Source organism: Silurus aristotelis (assembly GCF_946808225.1).
Source record: "Silurus aristotelis genome assembly, chromosome: 11".
Lineage (NCBI taxonomy): Eukaryota > Metazoa > Chordata > Actinopteri > Siluriformes > Siluridae > Silurus > Silurus aristotelis.
In genome coordinates this window covers 1,457,769-1,469,768 of record NC_139584.1, presented here as the reverse complement: position 1 = coordinate 1,469,768, position 12,000 = coordinate 1,457,769, and the positions used below count along the sequence as shown (strand labels likewise).

Below are 12,000 nucleotides of genomic sequence, written 5' to 3'. Positions count from 1 at the left end.
AAAGGCTCATAGAGATGAGACTCCTTCATGTTTATTGCTCTAAATGCAAGAACTGGAAGCGGGTAAACTGAAGGATAAAACCGGAATGACTATGTTTACATTCCCCTTGGTTGTAATGTCCCCTGGTATTTTCCTTAAGGGTGCAGAATTAAAAAAACAGAACCTTGAATAGACTGACAAGTTAATTGTTGTTTTTAATCTTCTTAACTTCCTGGATGTACAATTTGGGAATTGTACTGGTAGATGGTAGAACACTTCATAATCCATTAAATAATGGAGAGAAGATTGATAGCAGGTGGGATTTGGGATAGAAGGTTATCTTCAAGCGTAAATGGGAATGTTTGTAAGACGGTGGTGAGACTTGGTATGTTGTATAGTTTAGAGACATTGAAAAAAAGACAGGAGGCGGAGCTTTAGGTGGCCGATGCTGTGGAGTGATGAGGATGGACAAGAGTAGAGATGAATTTATTAGAATGACTGATCATGTAGGATGTTTTGGAAATGAGGTCAGAAATGAGGCAATATAGACCCAGAAGAAGGTTTATGGATGTGGTAAGGGAAGACATGCAGGTGGTTGGTTTGAAAGAGGCATTTGGAGACGGCTGATCCATCGTGGAAGAAGTGTTAATTTTCTAAATGTGACCCCCATCAATCCCTTGAAGTCATAATTGTATAATTTTTTTTGGTGTTGAAGTGGAGGGAGAAGTGAGGTGGAGAAATTGCTGAACTATGGTCAGGTTTATCACACGTTTACTTGCTTTGCTAAAGTTTCAAATGTAATTTATGAACATCTCATTCCACATTTAGTTCCCCTTAAGGAACTCAAACTGTGTCAGAACGTTTTGGGAAATGCCTTGTCATTGCCTACACTCTGAATCACGTTTATAATCAGTCCAATGGAACGTGCAGCATCTCCTCCTGCCCCTTCAGTCCCAACGCCCTGGAACAGCTCAAGGGGCCTCCTAAAAGGCGACGAACCCCCCCATGTCCACTATGGTGCCGGGTGGAGAGCAAGGAGGGTGATCGCTGGAGCTGGCCGTGCCTTGAAGCACCGAGTGTGGCATGAATAACGATCCAACTCCCAGAGGGGGCTGTGGAGGGGCGGGCAAGAGACTATCTGGCAGCCTGGCAGGCTCTGCCAGACGTGTCCCGGTGGGTTCTGCACGCTGTAGACAGAAGCAGTATGATTTAGTATTGGGGTGGGGCCCAAGCAGTCTCTGGTCACGAGACAGGTAGTAAACACTCTCCTAAAACAGGTGGCCATCAAAGTGATCCCTCCATCAGACAGAGAGATCGGGTTCTACAGCCGGGACTTCATAGTTCCGAAAAAGGTCAGTGGGTTGCATCCTATACTGGACCTGCGTCAACTAAACCGCTTACTCTTGAGACTCAGGTTCAAAACACTGACCCTCAAGCAGGTCCTGTCCCAAATCAGTTCTGAAGAAGAAGAAGAAGAAGAAGAAACTTTCATGTATCCATCCTTCCAGCTCACAGGAAGTTCATGAGATTTGCTTTCAGGGCTGAAGCTTACCAGTATTGGGTCCTTCTGTTTGGTCTTGCCCTCTCACCCCGCACCTTCACAAAGTGTATAAATGTGGCGCTGGTCAAGCTGAGGTTTCGGGTCATCCGCATTCTAAATTAAATTGGAGATTGGTTAATATTAGTTTAATCAGAACAACTGGCAGTCCGGCAATAAAATGTCATTCTTGCCCACATGAAGAAACTGGGGTTAAGGCAGATGAAAATTAAAATGAGTGTGCTTTCTCCATCACAGAGGGATACAATATGGGATTCGACTCTTATGTGGGCATATCTGTCCCCGGCTCGTGTCGAGTCCATTCTCGCAGCCATCAGGGGAGTGAGGAAAGGCCAGTCACTCACTGTAAAGCAGTTTCTGAGACTGCTGGGTCTTATGAACGTGGTTCAACTTGGCCTCCTGCAAATGAGACCCCTTCAGTTGTGGCTCAAGACCCAGGTGGTTTTCAATCAAGGTATCGCAGCGAGCCCTACATGCCTTAGATATGTGGAGAGATACCAGGTTCTCGACTAAGGGCCCTGTGCTGGAAGTTCCCTGCTGTCGCAAAATGCTTATGACAGATGCGTCCCTCACGTTGTGGGGAGCGGTCATGGGTGGGCACTCCACTGGAGGTCTCTGGAAAAGGTCCTATCTAAAGTGGCACATAAATTGCCTTGAGATGCTGGTGGTAGAAACCATTCTTTAATCCAGAGCTCCCTCCATGAGGAACTCCACTCGAAGTGTGGCAGCCTCCAAGGCCTTGTCATCTGGAGTTTTCTTCCAGGACATCTGCAACGCAGTGGGCTGGTCCACTCTGCTGACCTTTGTCAGGTTATATAGCCTCAACCTCAGTGCGACTCCTGGCCCCTCGGCCTAGCTGTGCCTGTCCACACTAGGCAGGGACTGGTCAGTCTGGCTTGATTGAACACTTGTTCCCAAAGCGTTCAGACACAGCTCAAGTTCCTGAAAGGGAATGTCTCCAGGTTTCCATTGGACTGATTATACACATGATTTGGAGTGTGCATCTTCTGGAAAGATCTTTCACTAAATTTCGTGGAGATTTTGTAGAGCAGGGGTGGCCAGCCCGCGGCTCGCGAGCCGCATGCGGCTCTTTGGCTGGTTTCATGCGGCTCTTACGTTCATATCAAAGTTTGTGTTTGTTTGTTTTTTTAATGTGCGTGTTCGCTTCGCTTGAGTTCAATACGGTATTTTAAGACTTAAATGAGCTTGCCCCTACTGGGGATCTTTGCGGTATATCAGACGAAACACAATTGTAATGACTCAATAAAAAAGCGCAGCAGAACACGGTTATCTGAATAAGAGCCAACATGTCTGCGGTGTGCGGATAGCAATTTGCAAAACATGCAATGCTGAAATTTCAAGAGGGGGGTGTATCTGCAAAGAGTTTCTCCAAGTCGGGTTTAATTTATCACCTGAAATCCAAACATCCCGACTGCCTTCTAAATATGAGAAGAACGCGGCGCAGAAAAGTTTTCAATCTGATCATGCGCACTCCGTCTGTAGATGGACGTTTTGGAAAAGGCAGGAAAGTTTTCCAGTGATGGTGCCAAGGCAAAAGGCATTTCACAAAAAATTATGGATTTCATTGACTTTTGAATTGAATTTTCATTTCGGTGCATCCGTAAAATATTATCGTTGGTGTGGCCCTCTGACACAATTCAGGTTTCTCATGTGGCCCCTTGTAAAAATTAATTGCCCACCCCTGCGGTATATTCATCTCACGCACATGCGCGTTTGAAGAAAATACCGTATTGAACTCAAGCGAAGTGAACATATAAAAAACACACACAAAGTCTGTGTTTTCTACCCTGAAGCATTTGAAATCAAAGCATCGATCTGTTCTGACTGACCCCCATGTGAAAGAATTGCTTCGAGAGGCAACAACGGAATATGAGGCAGATTTGAAGGGGATTGTTCAGGGGAAGGATGCCAAAAGTCCCACTAAGTACCATGCATAGTAAAAGATAAACGCTATAGTAAATTATTATATTTTTGTTTGTAGACTTGGTTAAACTAAGAGTTTGTGTGTGTGAGGCAGTGCACACAATGTTCATTGTTGAAAATGACTGTCCTGTGGTCTTAGAACTGTAGGAGTCAATTTCTGTCATTATGTTGGTGTGTGACATTTACAATAAATCTGGCTGAGCAGAGGTGTGTGTGTGTGTGTGTGTGTGTGTGTGTGTGTGTGTGTGTGTGTGTGTGTGTGTGTGTGTGTTTGTGTGTGTGTGTAAGAGGAAGGGATGGGTGATGTTCATGTGTGCCCATGTGTATGATGTGACTCTTTGCGGTAACACAGTAAAAAATGTGGCTCTCGGTCTCTGACTGGTTGGCCACCTCTATTGTAGAGATTCATTCGGCTACAAGACTGTTAGTAAAGTCAGGCACTATTGGGGTTGAGGTGAGGGGGCCTGGGTTGCAGTCAGTGTTTACATTCATTCATGTTTTATAGGTTTTAGAGCTCTACAGCAGGAGATCTTCCACTCTAACTCATATAAAGCAGATTTTTATGGAGCTGGATTTGTTCTGAAACAGGAAAAGAAAAATGTTCATGCTGCTGCATCTAAAGACAAGCAATGCAAATGTATACATCCAACTTGCTACTAGTTTGGGAAAGAAGCAAATATGGGTGGACAACTCAGAAGTCCCATTAGTTTTACATCATAAGTCTGCCTGTCAATCACTAAATCTTGCCAATACAGCCGCCATTATGTGAAACAGTTTCGAATTTTTACATTTCAGAGTAAATTTTACCCACTTAAGTCAGTATCTTATACTTTAGCAAGTCTGGAAAGTGTATTCAGAGATTCAGAGACAATTCGAGACAGCACTATGAGCCTGATAAAGATCTGACATTTGGAGGCTTTTTGGTCAGTCTGGCTAATGAGTGGAAATGTTAGCATGAGGCCCCAGGTGTTTTATGTGATGGAAACAAAGCCCTGCAGTGTATTATTGTTTTGTAGGGATTCATGAGGCCAAACTTTGATGAAACACAATCGTTATGTGCTCTCACAAGCGTATCTCACACATGTGCAGTAATCGCTGAAACTATAGCACCTTGTAAAAGGAACGATGACTGTTTTCCTGAAGTTCTGCATTTCCAATTAACCAAAGAAAAAAAACTTTACTGCCTGTTTCCTTATATTGTCACACTTCTTCAGTTTATTGCCAGCACATAATTTCTGAGGGAAGCTTTTGACTGATCAACACAATTTTAACCAAGTGAAATAATCAGTAAAGCCTTGAGGTGGGTTGAGATAACTTCAGAGCCTTTTGATTTAGACCATTTTATAGAACCATAAATTAAGGGTTCAGTTGGTTCCTCTTTGAGTTCAGCTACGGCTGTTCTACCTCGACCCTGGATAGGATGAAAGAAAATGAATGGATAAATTATTTAATGAATAATATCAAAATATTTCTTCTGGAAATGAGAAGCAGAGAAGGAAAAAACATCTTTTTTAAATTCTTTCTGATGGTTATTTGTGTAAAGTGATTTTTTTTGTGAATAGGAAACCCTGCAGCTGGAAGGTTTCCCCCCAGAGGAACATATCGAAGAACATTTACAGTTACGGAATGAACCTTTTTTCCTAATAGTTTACAAGGGACTAACTAATATCATGTAAATGAATTTGTATGTGTACCCAGAGAATGCACAAGAGAAGCCATGGGCTTGTTAGCGTCTGATATGGGTCATTAATGTTTGACCTTGCGACCAGATTTTGGACAGCACAGTTTAAAGAATCTTTGTAGCTCCCAAAGTATTCATCATACTGAGCTGAGATTATAATATCAAAGAGAAAGGGCTTGTCTAAGAATACGTCAAACTGGGAACATGGTGATCCATCTGGTATGGTGACTAACACACTAGCCTAGATCTTTAGCCTTGTCCCCAGCTGTGTCCATGCACCGAGTGGGTGTAATTAGCCAAACTTATTAGCAGGTCCTGTAGAAATTGCGTGGGGTGAGGATTTGAGAGCAGCAGGATGAGGTGGGCTGGAGAGCCATTGATAATTGTAAAGACAGAGTTAATAATATTGGATACAAACTATCCAGGGACATGAAGATACTGCAAAAGCCACAATGTCATCCATCCTCTGATCTATTTCAGCAGCTAAATGAAATATCTTTACTGGTTTATGGATGTGGTGAGGGAAGACATGCAGGTAGTTGGTTTGAAAGAGGCAGATGTAGAGGACTGGGGGGTATGGAGAAGGATGATCCGCTGTGGTGACCCCTAATGTGAGCAGCCAAAGAGGAAGCTGGATGAAACATCTTTACTGTAATCTAAAGAAAGGATGCCTTTCAATACGATGTTGTGGTTTTGGATGAACTGGACAAAAATGAAATAAAATACTTAACTAATCCTTTCAAAGCAAATTACCTTCAAGGTTCTTCAAGGTCTTTCAAGCTTAAAAACCTGCTATAATATAGATGCAGAATACAAATGAACCCCAGGGTCTGGTGTGGTTAGTAATATATTTAATAGGGTTGGATCACAGAAATGAGATAGAGGGTAGAATGATTTGGATATATGCATCATAACTACAACCATATTAATATCAACCCATGCACACCTGTTATTCATGCAATTATTCAATCTGGTAATCATGTGGCAGCAGCAGATACGGGATCAAGAGCTTCAATTAATGTTTCATCAAACAATGAATAGGAACGGTTTTTAATGCTCAGCAATTTCTAGTTGAAGAATTGCGTTGTGTAGCTGAAAACTACTGAATAATACTAAATAATGGCCAAAAGATTAGTTTTTTGAACATCCCAATCCACATTTACTCTCAATCTGTTTTTGATGTTTTTGGATGACCTCCACTCTTCTGGGAAGATGTTCCACTAGATTTCGGCATGTGCTTGGTGAGATTTGTGCTCATTCATCATTATGAGGGTGTTAGTAAAGTCAGGTACTGTCAGCATTCCAATTCATCCCAAAGGTGTTCAGGCCAAAATCTGGATCTGGATGGTGTGAGTGCCCAGTGTAGCCTCAGGGCCAAGTTTTGAGATGTTTTAGTTGACAGTTTTTCTCAGTTGCTTTGGAGCGTTTTCTCGAATTATCCTTGATATTTGCAAACCAGGAAGTGCATTTTTTCAAAACAATTTGTACAAACAGCACAATACATTTAATTTCTAGCAAAAACCCAAACTTTTCTCCAAATCCTTCATTCGTCTCAAGTATTTGTGTCAATGAACATCTCATGCCCATCAGAAAAATGAGTCCTTTTGTCATTTTTCACAAACAAGAAACAAGAAAGTCAAAATATTTAGTCATGTTGTCAATATGATGCTGCACAATTTCAGAATCTCCTGATATAAACTACGGTTCACAGAGATTAAAAAATGCATGAGGCTGAATTTCTTCTTCACTTCCTTCATACTTTTACTGTACTGTACAAGAGTTTGTTCGTTTCTTGGTTGTTTACCAATTTCAGAAATTATAATTCTGTGTTTTCACTCTCCAATTACAGGTTCAAGCGATTCACCTTCGACCTGTTTTAGTGACTGGTTGATTATTGGTTAAATCCGTTCACTCGCCTTCATTAGTGACATTCAGGATTCATCTGCACAATTCATCAATTCAACACATTTACACAATAAAAGTTTAATAGAAATTTAAGACGTCAGAATCTGACAACTGGTTTAATCATTTTACATTCAATGACGTACACAATGAAGTGATGCTGAGATGTTTTGGGGGTTAAAACTGTTCAGGTGAAACCAGTAGAATATATTTTGTCGATTCAATTAATGTACAGAAGCGTTCGCTATTTGATCAAAGCAACAAGAAAAAAAAAATTATGACACGATGTGGCGGTTAAACAAGTAGTTTTGAGAATTAAATTTTTTAACTGAGAAACGATCCAAAGCAACTGCAAAAAATAATATGTAAATCTAAGTACGCTCAAATACAACTGGACTTCACTGTACTCAATATCACTAGCATGTGTCTTTCTCTCTTTTAGAACCTAAAGTTTAGTCACCCATATGAGGATGGGTTCCCCTTTGAGTCTGGTTCCTCTCAAGGTTTCTTCCTCATATCATCTAAGGGAGTTTTTCCTTGCCACTGTCGCCACGGCTGCTCATCAGGGACAAACGCACACCATTCACCTTCACTGTTGTTTTCTGTAAAGCTGCTTTGAGACAATGTCTGTTGTGAAAAGCGCTATACAAATAAACTTGACTTGACTTGACTTGACTAAAGGTTTATGGTTTTCCACTGAACCACGCCCCTTTATTTCATTTTCTTTCCTTTAAGTAATTAACATTTGAAAAGCAATATGTAATCCAGGGTCCCGATTTCCTTTATTTCCTCTATTCCTTGTAACAGTTGCAGTAGTGCTGAATTGTTTTCTCGGTGCCTGTGTTGTTGTGTTGTTGTGTAGTTGTGAGTGGCATTAGCAGAGAAATACATTCTTGAGTAAACAGTCCACCCCAGGGGTAAGTCTCAGATTGAAGTCATACAGGTGGAATAACAGCGGCTTAATGGGAAATTCACCAATGTGTATATGTGCATGTAACCTGTATAGATAGACAGACAGACAGACAGACAGACAGACAGACAGACAGACAGACAGACAGACAGACAGACAGACAGACAGACAGCCTTTCCAGATGTGAAAGCTGCCCATTGTATAGACATTAATGCACTTCCATACCATCAAATGATCTTGTATCTCATTCTGGATGGATGGAGGTTGATCAGTTTGTGACTGAGATGGTAGGAGAAGGAAAAAGATGAGACCAGAAAAAAAAAATAACGAAAGAATATAAATCTATAGTAGAAATGAAAAATTATGGAGAAAACACATACTGTAGAAGAAAAAAAAAACATAGAGAGAACAAGAACAACAAACAAACTAAAATGTACTAAAAGTGCAGTAGAAGTAAAAAGTGAATTTGTGTTGTTGTTGAATAAGTAGGAAAAATAAAGGCACACTAATATAAATACAATGCGGGTGATGGTGATGATTCAGAGTTCGCAGTGCCTGGGTGGAGGTGTATATGAATGTATGCATGCGTGTTTATTTTACAGTTTATAACTCTTTTATAATCAATGCTGTGCTATTTCTAAACCTGAACAAGCTGTTTTTATTCCATTCCTGCCCATGCCCTTTATACACTCCTCTCTCTGTACAGCGATTCTCAAACCTCGATGATGGGAAATTGTCAGGATCTCTGCCGGTTAGTGTAAACATGTACGGTTATTTATGAGGCCGGTTTATCAGAAAGTGGTGCAGATGCTCAGGAGAGGTTATGCTTTCTGAGTAGAAAACTTCTTATGAATACATTAGGTCATTAGGTTTGTATTTTCAATGCAAGAGCTCTTCTGGTTTTGCAGCAAACAGTCGCCTGTTCAGTTGTAGTTAATATTATGCAGATGTGCATCTACAGACTTTAAAAGGCAAAAAGAAAATTACATTTCCAATTTCGGTGCAGGTTTTTTTTTGTTTTTGTTTAAAGGGAAGAAATAAAAATTTTGATCATTGGAATCCTTAACTTTTTTTGTCTGGCAAGTTTAGTGATGAAGATGTTCTGGCCAAAAGGTTGTGAGCTCTTCTGAAATCCCACCGCCACTAAGGTGACGCTGCTGGACCCTTAAACAAGGTCCTCATACTTCAAATTTCCACCCGTATGTTGTTCTTCGGTGAACTCTTACCAAAATGTTTGAGGCACACGATTGTCTAGGACGTGTGTGTAACACACAGCTAGGATTATCCCCTCTGTATCTGATATTACCATCAGCAGACTGTAAAAGCAGAAAGACCACTGATGGTAAATACCCAGTGGAGATTCCTGGCAGCGAGATGATTCACTCTTGTGTACTGAGAGCTGCAAAGGCATTAAAGGCTTCAGAGGTGCAATTTGTAGTAAATAACACTGAAATTATGCTTATTACCAAAAGTAATTACGTTCATTAGAGTGGCAAAATCGCTTACAGTCCTCTAATTAGGCTCTAAAATTGGATGCTGATGATCTATAGAAATACACGGTATGGACACACACACACAACTTTTCCATCCATATGCGGCTCTACTTTAAACTGTTTGCACAAAATTGAAAAAGCAAATGTACAGGACGCCTTCTGATGCAGGAGCATGAAATTTTCCCTTCACCTAAACTCGGAGAACCAAACTTGTTCCAGCATGACAATATCCCTGTGCACAAATCCAGCTCCATGAACATCTGCTTCACATGGGTTGGAGTGGAAGATCTAATCTCCAACCCTATTGAACAGGAATGAATGTGAACGCTGTCTGCGCCCCAGAACTTTCTCACCTTCTCAACCAACATCACGCACTTCCCCCGAGTTTCCGATGCCCTGTTTTCTTTTATCTAATGTGCCCTCGTCCACTTACCCTGGCCGTTTCTACTTTCCTGGAATCACTGTTCATATATTAAGGACTGTTCCAATACTTTATCAGCTTGAGAAGTGTACATTAGATGACCCCTTGGAAACCCGAGGGATCCAGTCAGCATAATTGTAAATGTCAGGGGCGGAAGGTCTTGCAAACTGAGGCTATTTCTGTAAATAAAAAATAAATAAAAATTCCAGACGAATGAAAGGCAAATAAAAAACCTGCTCTATATTCGTACATTAGTATTGCATTATGTCTCAAGATCAAATCTGAATGAACAGTAGGAGGATATGATCCAGTCTGACAGTCTGAGCTGCTATTCTTATCATTTACAATAAATTAATCACGTTATACTTCTTGTCTGTTGCTTTCTATTATCAGTGCTTTCACATTTTATGCTGCAGTATTCAAAAAAAAATTTAATTATCATACACTTTATTTAACATTTATAGACCCAATAATGGCAAAACAACCAATCAGATTTGTGGAAAGGTTTTGGGAAAATTATTTTACAAAAAAAAAAAATGGACGCTGGATCTTCCTCCAGATGTTTGTACACTCTGATTAAAGTCTATTTTGTGACTATTTGAATTCTACTTGACCTAATTTAATTGATTGGATGTGATCTCTAAGGTCAGGGTCCAGGATTGGAACCGGGGTTGAGGGTATGACAGTCAGGGTCAATTCAAAAAAGCAAAAAATAAGTAAATAAGATAGAAAATGTAAAAAGGAATGCAAAAACAAACAATGGGCAGAAACTTTACAACAGGTAACTAAAACCGCGCTCAACACACAGGGAAACAAACACTTAACATCAAAAACCAAGCAAACAAATGAAGACATGGGGAAACAAGGCTACGTCTACACCAATCCGGATACATTTGAAACTTTGCTTCCACACTTTGGTTTGAAGTCATTTCCCAAAAGTTGCTCATCCACACTGAAGCGCCTGAAAGTGTTTATGTCCCGGTACCGCACATGAGCAGAAACACAAGACGCCTCCACCCCCGGTTATTTCCGCCTGCCTTTTATTTACTTTCCGGCTCTTTAAAGCGTCGCAGCAATGACAAAAAAAATCATCATCGTTTTTGAAAGCCTCTGTTTTCACGGTCTTCACTGCGACGTGAAAACAGTGTCTCAGTGTGGATGGAAAACCAAAACTGAGAGGAAAATGTGTTTTTAAATGCAAACGTGTTTGTCAGGGATTCACCCTGCCACGCCCCCCTCTGTAGCTGTCAGGGATTCACCCTGCCACGCCCCCGTCTGTAGCTGTCAGAGATCCACCCTGCCATGCCCCCCTCGATAGCAGTCACGCTGCTTCCCAAGATTACCGACAGCTGTGGCTCATGAAAGATCAGACTACATAAACTCACGTTCTTGAGTCACAGGCTGTCGGTCGGTATATTGTCAAGCTGGACAATCGCGTGGCTGCTCGACCGCCGGCTGTATATGCGAATTCCACTTCCGACTTGGATTACTCATTGCCGAAGGCTTTATGGATTATGCTTGGGACATTCGAACTCATAGCGGACAACGCGTATCGAGCGGATGTCTTTGTTTGTTGTTTTCAACGGCTTATGAGTGTTTTTGTGTTGTACGGTTGTTGAAATAAAAGGACAATGATCGGACTATATCGGCTTCCGCGTCTGCAGCCTGACAGTGTTAGTGTGGACATTGCAATAAATGCACACAGAAAGGACACAGGTGGCAACCATTAACTTTACAATTAGAGGAAGGACAATTTAAGGGGGAACAATGGGGACATCTAGTGGACAAATTGAGCAAAGCAAGGGAGTCCAATATTCTGATATATATATATATATATATATATGAGGGCAAAATGGTGTGGCTTCTTAAATAGAAGAATTTGGGTTGAACCAGATCTCATTCTGAGCCGAACAATCAAGATTCAGAGATCATGTATGGAGATGGTTATAACTTGTTTTTGACTCATAAGGCTCTTTATTGTTCCTGTGTTTAAACAGTAAAGAAGGCACGTGCCAATGAAACCAGGTGGAGTTCTGTCCTGACACCTTTCTCTTGTTGGCAAACTTTTATTACAGCTTCACCTCTACAAAATCCTGACACTGAAGATTCCCT

General features: G+C 41.1%; 1 protein-coding gene across 1 annotated transcript in view; it reads left to right on the top strand.

Annotated features, from left to right (window-relative positions):
- kcnd1 (potassium voltage-gated channel, Shal-related subfamily, member 1) overlaps positions 1 to 12,000 on the top strand; it is a 98,634-nt gene that overhangs the window by 81,987 nt on the left and 4,647 nt on the right. The gene's annotated exons all lie outside the window — the stretch shown is intronic.